The 15,139-nt window shown below is 40.8% G+C and overlaps 1 long non-coding RNA gene across 1 annotated transcript; it reads right to left on the reverse strand.

Moving 5' to 3' along the window:
* Nucleotides 1–2,961: 2,961 nt before the first annotated feature.
* On the reverse strand, nucleotides 2,962–14,204 carry LOC311113073. The gene is made up of 3 exons (XR_014610957.1): nucleotides 14,117–14,204; nucleotides 3,334–3,630; nucleotides 2,962–3,195 (listed from the first exon to the last, which is right to left on the reverse strand). It is a non-coding gene; the product is annotated as an uncharacterized lncRNA (long non-coding RNA).
* Nucleotides 14,205–15,139: the final 935 nt, after the last annotated feature.

Consider the following 15,139-nt stretch of genomic DNA (forward strand, 5'->3'; position numbering starts at 1 on the left):
ATGTTGCGCTGCATGAGGCAAATGGTGGTCACACCAGATACTGACTGGTTTTCTGATCCACGCCCCTGCCTTTAAAAAAAAGTTATCTGTGACCAACAGATGCGTATCTGTATTCCCAATCATGTGAAATTCATAGATTAGGGCCTAATGAGTTTATTTCAATTAAATGAGTTCCTCATATGAACTGTAAGTTAGTAAAATCGTAGAAATTGTTGCATGTTGCGTACATTTTTTTTTCCAGTATACATATGAACATGTATATGTTAAAACACACATACATGCAGACTCACACTCACATTGACTGAAACATAAACATGCATAGTGCACTCACACATGCACACACGCACACAAGCACACACTCATGCATAGACACAAAGGCACACACAAACCCATGAATACACACAGGCAGGCGCGCACACACACAAACACGCAGACACACATCGTGTGAAATCATGAAGTTAGTCCCATTACTCTCCTTTGTGTAAAGTACCATTTTCCATCAAGTTAAAGTGCTTTTAGTATTGTTAACATACATCTCCAATACATTTTTCCTTTGAAAAAGAAAACAGAAAATAACAGATCAACCAACCCATAATGTATGATTTGGATGTTAACGCAGAGTACTAGCTATATTTCACTATATTTTAAGGTGACCACTCTGGAAACCTCTTTCTCAAAGCTACGGATCCGGATCACGTTCTGTTATTATAAGCAAACATGTTTTCTACATAGCTGCTGCTCACACTCCACCTCCCTTCACGTTTCTCTCTTTACTCACCATCTACTGAACCATGATGATGTAGATGCTTTTGCTTTTAGCCATAATTGACTGTGATATTTCTGCAGTTCCTCCACATAACCTGCTGGATGTGACAGATACCTTTTATAGTTATATTTGAAATATGATTTCCCGTCGTATTAAATAATTAGACATACAGTATGTTTATAAAAAACAAACATTATTACATACTCGGTTGGTTTTTGCTTGCTTACTTGATTTATTGATTGAATGATTGGTTTATGTATTTACTAATTGATTGGTCGATTTGATTGATTCATTAGATGGGCTTCCCATTTTCAATTCAGCTGTTTTGTATATAACATTTATTTTAAAGCATGTACAGTAAAAATATTCATCTGCATGTTTTCATTTTCATTAACAGAAAATAAGACAGTATGCACAACAATCTATCGTTGAAGAGGAAATCTGCAGTTCAAATAATAACAACGCGGGCACCCTGCCACCAATTTTCTTTACAATTTATAATATTTACAAACAATGGAGTTAAACAAGCATATGTTGTTTTCTGCATGAATCAATAGTTATATACCATTCATTGAAAAGTATGTAGAAATCGCAGATTGCCACTTTAAATATGGATGAAATTAGACATAAACTAAATAAACAATAAATTGTCATAATTTCCCCTGTGTTTGCGGTTCGTTACCTGAGTCTATGGGTTAAGTCTTAATCAAGGTAACATCAGGGGATCTCTGAGAAGGATGGAGGGGTAATCTCCTATTGTGCAATACACAGTGTCTGGTTTATTTTGATGATTTCCTTTGCCCACTGGGTGGTGCTGTGCTGCAGCTGGTTTCTGTAAGGTGCTATAGAAGACTGATGTAGGCTCTGCCTCAGAAGGCCTCTGTGGTTCTGTCCTCTCTTCTGGTGAAGTGTACTCTTTGTCTCCTGGATGGACATCTTCTCCTCCTGCTACTGCTGGTACTGCTGCTCCTAGTCTCCCTGCAGTGTCGTAGATTGATGTCACCTCAGATCCAGGGGTGTTCTGTGGTTCTGGTCTTCCTGGTAAAGCACTCACTGGGATGTCAACTTCTGGAACAACGGCCTGTTAGGAGATGATTAATCATAACGTGCAAATGATCATTAATTAAAATGTTTTTTTTTTAAATTCTCTAGAGTCTAAGACGTTGGGGGGTGGGGGAATTGCTTTAAGATGCTCATACCATGGATCATTTAGCTATTTGATTTGGAATTTTAGGACCCCTTTAGGTATCAAAAACAATTATTTGTAAATGTTTTGATAAAATATTGAATGTGGCCCTTAGTCCCAAATCCCATAGAAATGCATTGAATAACACATTCATAAATGGCAAAAAACTAGGTTAAAAATAAATCATAAGGTTTTGAAGTGTCTGTCCTATATCTAGGAGATTCAATAAATATTTTTTGCTTTTTTTGACACATTTAACTCCTTTTTTGGGGTAGACCTCCATACTTCCATTCATTTTTAAACCAGTAACGGTTACCTTCAAACGGGTCATAGAGCAAAACGGAGAACACCATCGTGTTTGTAAAAATCGCCCCTTTCCACATTGGGGTCACATTAGTTCAGACTCTACAGATGTTTTCGTGAGACGACCGATTTCAGGGATGTCTCATGGTCTGACAAACACCGCTGTAGCATGGGCTGCATCTCAATCCACTTCATCCGCCTATGGCGGCCTTCCGCATCTGTGGTGATTGAGATGCAGCCCATGTAAAAACACAGATATCTCTAGCTTAAACTGATGGATTTTGATGTGGATTTTATGTTACTTATATTTACGCACCGTTGTTTAAACATAGATTAATGATAGAGAGGGTACCTTCAGTAGTTGTTGCTCTTTAGGGGATCGCCGTCTTCTGGTTGATGTGATGCATCCTACACCAACTAAGAATAATCCACCAGTAACAATGCCCACAATGGTGCCAACTGGTGATGCTGCAGCGATCCCCTTCTTCTGACCAATACCTGAGATGTCGCACACACACACACACATACATATTTACATGACACACACACAAACACACACACACAGGCACAAAAGCAGCATTATCCACATTTTTGCTGGAGAAGAATATAACTGCAATGATGTTAAAAGTTAGTTGATTTTTTAAATAATGATAGAGGTATGTACAGAAAGTGGAAGTTAGTAAGTTAGACTTACATATTTCCTCCATGCGTTGTGATTTGGTCTCTGCACTGACGTGATTGTTGACGATACACTGGATGAATCCATTACCACTGGAGACGGTGATGTTGACCTCAGAGAATGACAGAGAATCCTGGTACAGTGTGCACTGACCTCCATTACAGACAGAAAACACCCAGCCTGAACAATTCACTGTGATGTTACAAAGTCCTGTACTTGAGTTGGAGTATGTCACCTGCATGGCTGGAATAGGAACAGCTTCTACAACAACCAATAAAGTTCAGAAAGATACATTTTACATGTATGACTGGTGAAGACATTTTAAAGGAGATTAGCTTTTTCAAGCAAAGCAGAAATACATAGCAGACTACCAAAACACTAAAAAATCACAAAACTCACCCAACACCTTAAGTCTGTATGAAGACGTTGAATCTGTCCAATCTATTTTCTGTGCATTTGCAATGTAAATTCCACTGTCTGTGTCCGTCAGATTCTTAATGCACAGTGTTTGGTTCACTGGGTTATAATCTACCTTATCCTTGTATTTAGGAGAGATCTCTTTATCATTAACTATTATATCATTTTGGAACTTCCATTGAATTCGTTTGAGTTGATCAGGTAGTTCTGCAACAGCCAGACACACCGAACCTCCGTTCAAGCCATACTGGTCTATTGGAGGGTCTTCAGCCCAGGTCCCTAAAGAGAGAGGAAGAGGTTCACCGGGCGCAGAGTTTGCAGCTCTTTATTCAGATAGGGATCATCTTAATAAGTGTTTAATCTAGAAATACATGTTTTTACTGAATTACAGTTAATTTAAGGAAATTAGTAAATTGAAATACATTTTATTACAGACAGAAATACTCCTCAGCACAGGATGTGGAGGTCTTGGGCTGCGGTTGTGAGGCCGGTTGGACGTACTACCAAATTCTCTAAAATGACGTTGGAGGCGGCTTATGGTAGAGAAATTACCATAAAATTATCTGGCAATAGCTCTGGTGATCATTCCTGCAGTCAGCATGCCAATTGCACTCTTCCTCAAAACTTAAGTCATCTGTGGCATTGTGTTTTGTGACAAAACTGCACATTTTAGAGTGGCCTTTTATTGTCCACAGCACAAGGTGCACCTGTGTAATGATCATGCTCTTTAATCAGCTTCTTGATATGCCACACCTGTCAGGTGGATGGATTATCTTGGCAAATGACAAATGCTCAATAACAGGGATGTAAACAATTCTGTCCACAAAATTTGAAAGAAATAAGCTTTTTGTGTGTATGGAGACTTTCTGGGATGTTTTATTTCAGCTCATGAAACATGGGACCAACACTTAGCATGTTGCGTTTATATTTTTGTTCAGTATAATAGCTTTCCACAATGCAATTCTCACATTACTTTTAAGATGATAAACACACACACACACACACACACACACACACACATATATATATATATATATATATATATATATATATATATATATATATATATATATATATATATATATATATATATATATATATATATTTCTTAATCCGACTGCTCTTAATTGATAATCACTTAACCGTTTGGTAAACCTATAGATTTTAAACTGCTTTGTTTACAACAGAGTTTGTGAACTAGAGGGAAGTTGAATTGTGAATAATGAGTGAGAAAGTTACAGATGCAAAAATATCATACCCCCAAAACATTTTGGAGGGCGTATGCTATTTGTGCGTCTGTAACTTCTCACTCGTCATTATTCACGATTCATTCAGAATTATCCGTAATCATGGAAGGACCCCATATTAGTGTAGAAGTGTTCAGAAACATCTTCTATTCTTATTTACAATAAAAGTGACCCCAAAATGACACAATACAATATTTACCATTCATTTCTATAGGGCACAAAATTATCTGAAACACAACCAAAACAAACAGCAAATGCATCCAACAAATGTGTAGAGTTTCAAGCTTGATGTAGTCATTGTGTGCTATGAATATGGGACCACATCCCATGTTTACTACTTTAATAAACATAAGTGAATTTGTCCCAACACTTTTGGTCTCCTAAAATGGGGGGACTATGTACAAAAAGTGCTGTCATTTCTAAATGGTTCACCCAATATGGATGAAAATACAGTGAAATTAAAGCTAACAGTCTGCAAATTAACCTCATGGTCATTGTTTGATTTATAATCCAAACTTCTGGAGTATAAAGCCAAAAGAAGAAAAAAGTATTCACTGTTCCAATTATTACAGAGGGCACTGTATGTGATGTAATACACAATTTTCGGTGACCACTTTTGGCTCGTGGTGCTACTTTCATAACTACTGGCTTAAAATTATACAAAAGTACCGGAGAATCCCTTTAAGGCTGTTTATGACTCACTGGGGGAGTGTGTTGTGACACACTTTGTTGAAGTAAAGTGTCGAATGAAATCATAATGCCAGGTGAGGTTCACAGTACTTTTTCACAGATCTGTGCTCTACTGTCTTATTGCTCTCTTATATGTATTGCTATCCTATATCTTAAAGCTAGTTCAAGTATGCCTATACTTTGGTGCATCAGTGTTAGAATATGAAAACTATTTGTTTCACCAGCTCCTCTGAGGTAATCCAACCATAACACTCATCTGATGATTGTCGAGCACGAGATGTATTACTGAACAATCTCATGACAGACCTCACTATTGACATTGAGTTGCTTAAATTAGCTCTTCCGGTAAATCAACATGAACAAACTCAATGAGAGTATGAAAGACTATCTTTGCCTGTCTTTAAAGGTGTAAGACTAATCTCACGAGCAATAATCTAATTCTCGAAATAACTAGCTTGTCTGTCAAGAGATTAGTCTAGTGTGAGATTGCCATTATAGAGGCATATTTTCTAAATCCATACCGCTGAAGAGACGCTTTATAGCACAATTGAAATGTAATTTCCGATTGGGCTGACATATGAGAAAGCAGTCTCCATGAACACGGAGCATTGCCTTTAAATTGGAATCACGCTATAGCACAGATCTTCAGCAATACGGATTTAATCTATCCCAAGGTCTAAAGAGTTGTCTAAACTGTTAACAAATAGTTAACAGCAGCATATCTGTCTGAAGGGTGTTTTTACCAGCAGTTGACCACAAAACCACCGTCAGAATGACACTACTGACAAGAAACTGTTAACCACACTGAACACTTCCTGTTGACTAACAAAGAGGCACTGACAACCAAACCTAAACATTAGGGGCTTTAGAAAGACACTCATGGGGGTGTCCACTGAACGCTGACTAGCAACAACACCTGGAACCTAAAAGACACAAACCATGAACAGCCACAACATTTCCCCAAGAAGAGGCAAACAAAATAAAACCCACACCAAACTTAAAGACAGGAGCAAACCAAAATGTTGGTGCAAAGCAAAAACAAAGAAGATCAGACAAAGGACAGTTTTTCTAGAACTCAAATAGGCCACATCAACTAAAAGGTGTTAACCCTCCACATCGCTCCAGACAACTGGAGCACTGGGCCAGCCACTCTTAAATATCAGCTGGGCCAGCACAGGTGAAACACCTTCCCACTTACGAGATGACAAACCAGGGCAGGTGTAACACATACTGACTAACGAGTTGACACCAATCGGTGTGCCACACATGCTATCGTCCAACCTCAAAATATACAGTGGGGGAAAAAAGTATTTAGTCAGCCACCAATTGTGCAAGTTCTCCCACTTAAAAAGATGAGAGAGGCCTGTAATTTGCATCATAGGTACACGTCAACTATGACAGACAAAATGAGAAGAAAAAAATCCAGAAAATCACATTGTAGGATTTTTTATGAATTTATTTGCAAATTATGGTGGAAAATAAGTATTTGGTCAATAACAAAGGTTTCTCAATACTTTGTTATATACCCTTTGTTGGCAATGACACAGGTCAAACGTTTTCTGTAAGTCTTCACAAGGTTTTCACACACTGTTGCTGGTATTTTGGCCCATTCCTCCATGCAGATCTCCTCTAGGGCAGTGATGTTTTGGGGCTGTCGCTGGGCACGGACTTTCAACTCCCTCCAAAGATTTTCTATGGGGTTGAGATCTGGAGACTGGCTAGGCCACTCCAGGACCTTGAAATGCTTCTTACGAAGCCACTCCTTCGTTGCCGGGGCGGTGGAAGGAGGTTTTCACTCAAAATCTCACGATACATGGCCCCATTAATTCTTTCCTTTACACGGATCAGTCGTCCTGGTCTCTCAGCAGAAAAACAGCCCCAAAGCATGATGTTTGCACCCCCATGTTTCAGTGTAGGTATGGTGTTCTTTGGATGCAACTCAGTATTCTTTGTCCTCCAAACACGACGAGTTGAGTTTTTACCAAAAAGTTATATTTTGGTTTCATCTGACCATATGACATTCTCCCAATCCTCTTCTGGATCATCCAAATGCACTCTAGCAAACGTCAGACGGGCCTGGACATGTACTGGCTTAAGCAGGGGGACACGTCTGGCACTGCAGGTTTTGAGTCCCTGGCGGCGTAGTGTGTTACTGATGGTAGGCTTTGTTACTTTGGTCCCAGCTCTCTGCAGGTCATTCACTAGGTCCCCCCGTGTGGTTCTGGGATTTTTGCTTGTGATCATTTTGACCCCACGGGGTGAGATCTTGCGTGGAGCCCCAGATCGAGGGAGATTATCAGTGGTCTTGTATGTCTTCCATTTCCTAATAATTGCTCCCACAGTTGATTTCTTCAAACCAAGCTGCTTACCTATTGCAGATTCAGTCTTCCCAGCCTGGTGCAGGTCTACAATTTTGTTTCTGGTGTCCTTTGACAGCTCTTTGGTCTTGGCCATAGTGTAGTTTGGAGTGTGACTGTTTGAGGTTGTGGACAGGTGTCTTTTATACTGATAACAAGTTCAAACAGGTGCCATTAATACAGGTAACGAGTGGAGGACAGAGGAGCCTCTTAAAGAAGAAGTTACAGGTCTGTGAGAGCCAGACATCTTCCTTGTTTGTAGGTGACCAAATACTTATTTTCCACCATAATTTGCAAATACATTCATTAAAAATCCTACAATGTGATTTTCTGGAAAAAAAATTCTCAATTTGTATGTCATAGTTGACGTGTACCTATGATGAAAATTACAGGCCTCTCTCATCTTTTTAAGTGGGAGAACTTGCACAATTGGTGGCTGACTGGCTGCTTTTTTCCCCACTGTACATGAAAGACCAAAGCCTGTAACAAGCTGTTTAAGTGCTCTGTTGAAGTGCATCACTTTATTTCCATGGCAAGAAATTATCAATTTTATCAGGCCCACATTTCATATATTAACACGGAAATGAATCATTTCCTGGCTGCTATTGACTCATAGCTGCTTACTTTTTTGGAATCTGACATTTCCAATATCAAAATAGAATTTTCTAAAACGTAATGTTTCCAATTCCGATGTGGCGGTTTCATTTGACAGAGACGGACCGAGACGTTTAAAAACAGGCCCTTCATAGTATATTAGTGATTAGGTTCCAGAGATGAGCGCCGGCCTGGGCAGTACATTTTAAACTATCACAGACATGGCCCGCGTTCAGCAGGATGCAACATTTTGGAACCTTCAGAGAGAAATATTCCATGTAGAACACAGGCGGCCGGTGGCACCTTAATTGGGGAGGACAGGCTCATTGTAATGGCTGGAATGGAATCGATGGAATGGTATCGAACACATCAAACATGTTTCCCATACGTTTAATACTATTCCATTTACTCCATTCCAGGCATTATTATGAGCCGTCCTCCCCTCAGCAGCCTCTATTTGTGGCATTTCTATCTTCTACTGAAAGTGGCCCTGATAAACCAAACCCTCTGACCTATACAACCTTGGCCTACGGCCGGGGGTTGGCCCTGCCAGCAGGCTTAGCACAACCACAGTTCACGACTGGGGGCTGACTCTGCCGGGACGCCAGCAACTAGGTTAGCTATACAGCTAATGTTAGCTAGGCTAGCTAGGTGGCTATCGTTAGCTAGGCTAGGGGTTAAGGTTAGGGTTAGGGATTAAGGTTAGGTTTAGGGGTTAGGGGTTCAGGTTAGAGATAGGTAACATGCTAGCTATGTAGTTAAAGGGTTAAGGTTAGGGTTAGAAATAGGTTAAGTTTAGCTAACATGCTAGCTAAGTAGTTAAAAAGTAGTAAGTTGTTGCAAAGTTGATAATTAGTTAAATGCTAAAGTAGTCCATGACAACAACAGAAACCTTCAACAGGGCCGGACACCAGGCGTATGTGGTAGGGGCATCTAACGATCATGAATTAGAAAAAGAAAGCCAGTCACGTCACGAACACCAACGCCACCTTACGAGCTAAAAAACTTTTTCTCTCCTAGCATAAAGACGACTCTGAGCTGCCGAGGAGAGCCCCTGAGAACAAAGAGGGCTACATGCTTACTGTCTCCACGGAGGACTTATGTAAGTCATTCAAACTTGTTAACACTCGCAAGACTGCCGGCCCAGACAGCATCCCTAGCCGCGCCCTCTCAACATGTGCAGACCAGCTAGCTGTTGTGTTTTCGGACATTTTCAACCTCTTTCAAGGTCAGGTCGTTATCCACACCTGCTTCAGATGTACACTATCATCCCTGTGCCCAAGAAAGGGAAAGTAAGTGAACTGAAAGACTACCGACCCGTAGGACTCACTTCCGTCATCATGAAGTGCTTCGAGAGGCTAGTCAGGTCCCCTGTAGCTCAGTTGGTAGAGCATGGCGCTTGCAACGCCAGGGTTGTGGGTTCGTTTCCCACGGGGGCCAGTATGAAAATGTATGCAATCACTAACTGTAAGTCGCCCTGGATAAGAACGTCTGCCAAATGACTAAAATGTAAATGTATTCAAGGACCACTTCACCTCCTCCCTTCCAGACACACTCGACCCTCTCCAATATGCCTACCGCCCGACAGATCCACGGAAGACGCAAACCCTATCACCCACCTGGACAGAAGGAATGCATATGGGAAGATGCTGTTTGACTACAGCTCGGCCTTCAATACCATAGTGACCTTTAAGCACACCACAGAGCTCACAGCCCTGAGACTGAACTCCTCCTTATGCAACTGGTTCCTTGACTTCCTGACGGGTCGCTCCCAGGTGGTGAAGTTAGGCAACATTACCTCCTACACACTGATCCTCAACACGGTGGCCCCACAAGGGTACATCCTCTGTCCCCTCCTGTACTCCCTGTATACCCACGACTGCGTGGCCTCACACAGTTCCAACTCCATCATCAAGTTCTCTGACCACATGACAGTAGTAGGCAATGTTCCCTCTAAGCTGCTCGCGTGGGCTGCCCCACGCATAAGAAATATCAGCCAATGCGGAGAATCATGAGATTGAACAGTTTCACAGATTTCCCCTTTAGTTAACGCTATCAACATTTCACTCTACTGTGGGATTTGTGATCAAATCAAATCAATATTAGCCACTTCCAATATAACATACCAAAACAAAACAAAATATGCAAGACTTTCTATGCAAAACTAACTGAGCAAGAGATGTTCTTGTAGGCAGAGCGCACTGGAGTAGGATTCTGTTGCATTGACAGGCACGACTCAGGCCCTCTACACAGACCGGTCCGCCATAACCAATCAGAGCTGCAGTAGGCCTATTATGCAAATGTACATTGCCATATATGGATTTGTGCCATTCACTTTGAATTGGATTGTATGAGCGGTCACAAGTAGATGAGCTTGTTTTGAGATCAAAGTGAGAGCTGCCTGTAGCAAAGTCTGCACATGTGTTCATATTATTTGCTAATTAGTGAGTTATTAGCCCAGTTATAGCTCCTTTATAGTCAACAATTGGGGAGTGGTTGCTTCCTACAGGAGCTTAAAATGTGTGCATTTCTAGCCATCTTTGAAAAGGGAGTCAGGTAAAGAGCTTTTTTTATGTCTTAAAGGGGCAGTGTTGTATAAGCTAAGAAGCCAATAGGCAGAGCGTAGCATAATTTGTCTGATTCGCTAATAATGGTATGGGAATGATGAATTTATTTTGTAAAGTGGTTTCTTGCATTAAACAACACAACATTTTCAGTCACCTCCTTGTCTGAAGGACAAGTGGATACACAGGTTAATGTCAAGCACTGCAGGTTTTTTTTCTCCAAACCTTTCATATAATGTAGGCCTACATTGAACCCAAAACATTGGCTGCTACTGTAGGCTGAATGATAGAACAGTTACTTCCATGTTAAAATGTTATGGGTTGCATTTTTTTCCATTGTTTTTGATGGTAGGCCACTCTGGTAGGCCTGCAGTAGCCTACTTGGCCAATGTTAAAACTGTAACTTCAAGCGGGTACAGTCTCAGTGTTCACAGTAAAGGCACGCCGGAAGATGCACAGATTTTCACAATGTTCAAGTTTGCACTCAGCAGTCCTGAAATTTGGTGGAAGGCCTGATTACCAACAACGATGAGACGGCCTACAGGGAGGAGGTAGGCACTCTGACAGCGTGGTGCCAGGTAAACAACCTCTCCCTAAACTTAACAAAGGAGCTGATTGTGGACTTCAGGAGGAACCAGGCTGGGCACGCCCCCATGGTCATCAACAGGGCTGTCATGGAGACGGTCCAAAACTTGAAGGAGATGAAATGGTCAAACCACACGGAGACTGTGACGAAGAAGAAGTCACAACAGCGACCCCCCCCCCATGGACATTTATCATTGTTATATTTGTTTCATTCACTTCCCTTTGACCTGCACTGTTGGAGCTCTGAGATTAAAAATGCCTCTGTACTCTACAATTACATCTTACCCTAACCCTTGGCATTTTTCCTATTTTGTTGCCTTACAACCTGAAATTACAATGGATTTTAGGGGGGTTTGTATCATTTGATTTACACAACATGCCTACCACTTTGAAGCTGCAAAATATTTTTGGGGTGAAACAAACAAGAAATAAGACAAAAAAAACAGAAAACCTGAGCGTGCATAACTATTAACCCCCCTAAAGTCAATACTTTGTAGGGCCACCTTTTGCAGCAATTACAGCTGCATGTCTCTTGTGGTATATCTCTATAAGCTTGGCACATCTAGCCACTGGTATTTTAGCCCATTCTTCAAGACAAAACTGCTCCAGCTCCTTCAAGTTGGATGGGTTCCGCTGGTGTACAGCAATCTTTAAGTCATACCACAGATTCTCAATTGGATTGAGGTCTGGGCTTTGACTAGGCCATTCCAAGACAATTAGATGATTCCCCTTAAACCACTCGAGTGTTGCTTTAGCAGTATGCTTAGGGTCATTGTAGGTGGTCCTCTGTAGCTCAGCTGGTAGAGCACGGCGCTTGTAACGCCAAGATAGTGGGTTCGATCCCCGGGACCACCCATACACAAAAATGTATGCACGCATGACTGTAAGTCGCTTTGGATAAAAGCGTCTGCTAAATGGCATATTATTATTATTATTATTATTATTATTATTATTGTCCTGCTGGAAGGTGAACCTACGTCCCAGTCTCAAATCTCTGGATGACTGAAACAGGTTTACCTCAAGAATTTCCCTGTATTTAGCACCATCCATCATTCATTCAATTCTGACCAGTTTCCCAGTCCCTGCCGATGAAAAACATCCCCACAACATGATGATGCCACCACTATGCTTCACTGTGGGGATGGTGTTCTCTGGGTGATGAGAGGTGTTGGGTTTGTGCCAAACATAGCGTTTTCCTTGATGGCCAAAAAGATCAATTTTAGTCTCATCTGAATAGAGTACCTTCTCCCACATGCCTTTTGGCGAACACCAAACGTGTTTGCTTATTTTTTTCTTTAAGCAATGGCTTTTTTTCTGGCCACTCTTCCATAAAGTCCATCTGTGTGGAGTGTACGGCTTAAAGTGGTCCTATGGACAGATACTCCAATCTCCAAGGTGGAGCTTTGCAGCTCCTTCAGGGTTATCTTTGGTATCTTTGTTGCCTCTCTGATTAATGCCCTCCTTGCCTGGTCCGTGAGTTTTGGTGGGCGGCCCTCTCTTGGCAGGTTTGTTGTGGTGCCATATTCTTTCAATTTTTTTATAATGGATTTAATGGTGCTCCGTGGGATGTTCAAAGTTTCAGATATGTTTTTATAACCCAACCCTGATCTATACTTCTCCACAACTTTGTCCCTGACCTGTTTGGAGAGCTCCTTGGTCTTCATGGTGCCGCTTGCTTGGTGGTGCCCCTTGCTTAGTGGTGTTGCACACTTTCAGAACAGGTGTATATATACTGAGATCATGTGACAGATCATGTGACACTTAGATTGCACACAGGTGGACTTTATTTAACTAATTATGTGACTTCTGAAGGTAATTGGTTGCATCAGATCTTATTTAGGGGCTTCATAGCAAAGGGGGTGAATACATATACACGCACCACTTTTCCATTATCTATTTTATAGAATTGTTTTAAACAAGTTTTTTTTTTCATTTCACTTCACCAATTTGGACTATTTTGTGTATGTCCATTACATGAAATCCAAATAAAAATCCATTTAAATTCCAGGTTGTAATGCAACAGAATAGGAAAAACGCCAAGGGGGATGAATACTTTAACAAGGTACTGTATCTGTAGTTGTCCTTGTCTTATTATTTAATAGTGATGTTTTTTTATACCTCCTATTATGTTGCGGGTCAATTTGACCCATTTGTCTAAAATACTACCTAACCTCTCTTTTTCTCCATGAAATTAAATGACTTTTCCTAATTTAGGGTCATGAACCTACCTGAAAAATGTGGACACGCTGATGTGTTGTGGAATGTCTGTCACCACAACGAAGAAGACAGTCAGCTTCCAATGTAATCAAAATTGACTGTCTTGAGTGTGTTTAGACTGTGCGGGTCAATCTGACCCATACCACAATGGACATAATTTATTTTCAGCAAAGCACCAGGGTTAAGGGACGACTTAAAACATTAATTGGATTACAATCCAGTATTGCCTTAAATTAAATGAATCACATGCGTCTAGCACAGGATCATAAGATATCTTGCTTTCTGGAAGCACTGCAAAAGCTGCTGACCCAACCACACCAATGACACACACATCAAATACGAATGTTTCATTAAAACATACAGAATCAATATACTGTATCACTCACCACGTAAAAACGAACAAGGAAGTTAGAGAAAGCTAACTGTATTCCTAACGTCATCATGCAAGCAAGTACATGTAATAGATACAAAACATGAACAGGAGAAAGTAAAGAATCCATACAATACTAACCATAGTGGAGGATAGAGAGTAGGAGTATTCCCTGTTTGGAGAAGCAGGAGAGGGGACCACCAGACATCTCTGTTAGGTGTTGTGTGTCGGTTTCCTCTGGCTGTACGTCCTCCCTATCTCTCTGTGACTGACTGGTAGCTAGCTAGACTCACCAAAACACACAGAGAAGAGAGAGAGAGTAGAGAAGAGAGATAATATATTTATTTTGATGAGGGCTGCTGTTCTAAAAAAGACTAGTTAGCTGGAAAGGAAGTCACACTTTATAGTCCTTCTCTAAAAATACCCCTTCACTCAGCTTGAGAGTTGGACCATGAGGAGTGGGTGTGTTTGGGGTCTGTTATTGTGCTGATCAGGCTGATGGTATCAGAACAGTGTGTGTGTGTGTGTATTTTCATGTAGGCGTCGTTATGCCTGCAGACGGGTTTGCATGAGTTCTCTTCTATGCCCATTGGTGATTGTGGCTGAGGTACATGAAACACCCGCCCACTTGTGCATTTTCAGGAGGAAGTGGGTCCTAACTTACTGACAAAGGCCCCCTTCTACGTTTCAGGTAACGTCTTGTGGTGATGTCTCTTCCTGTGTTTATTGGTCTCTGTGGCAACCTGCTTCTGTTTCTCAGGAAAAGTGACAAAATGATCTCACTGCTGTCTGTCTGTCTGGCTGTCTGTCTGATATAACAACACAATCTCACATTCAATTCGTGCAAATATATAAGCATTTCAGCAGATTTCTTGTGTTTTTGTGCATTTTTGTATGGCTTAATTAGTGTGAAAATACACACATTTTTGTACGGCTTAATTCGTAGGAAAATACACACATTTTTGTGCTACTTCATTCATAGGAAAATATATTTTTGGGGGGCAAACTGGAACAATCTTTTGAAAGCTATTGGAGCAATGCATTTTGAGCAATGGTGTTCTACACTGCCTTTTTTTGTCCCACATTTATTTATATAAAAAACGAACGTATTAACAACCCAATATTGTTAATCAACCAGGTTGTCACCGAAATACTTATAATATT

Source organism: Coregonus lavaretus (genome assembly GCF_964263955.1).
Source record: "Coregonus lavaretus genome assembly, chromosome: 39".
In the NCBI taxonomy this organism is placed as follows: domain Eukaryota; kingdom Metazoa; phylum Chordata; class Actinopteri; order Salmoniformes; family Salmonidae; genus Coregonus; species Coregonus lavaretus.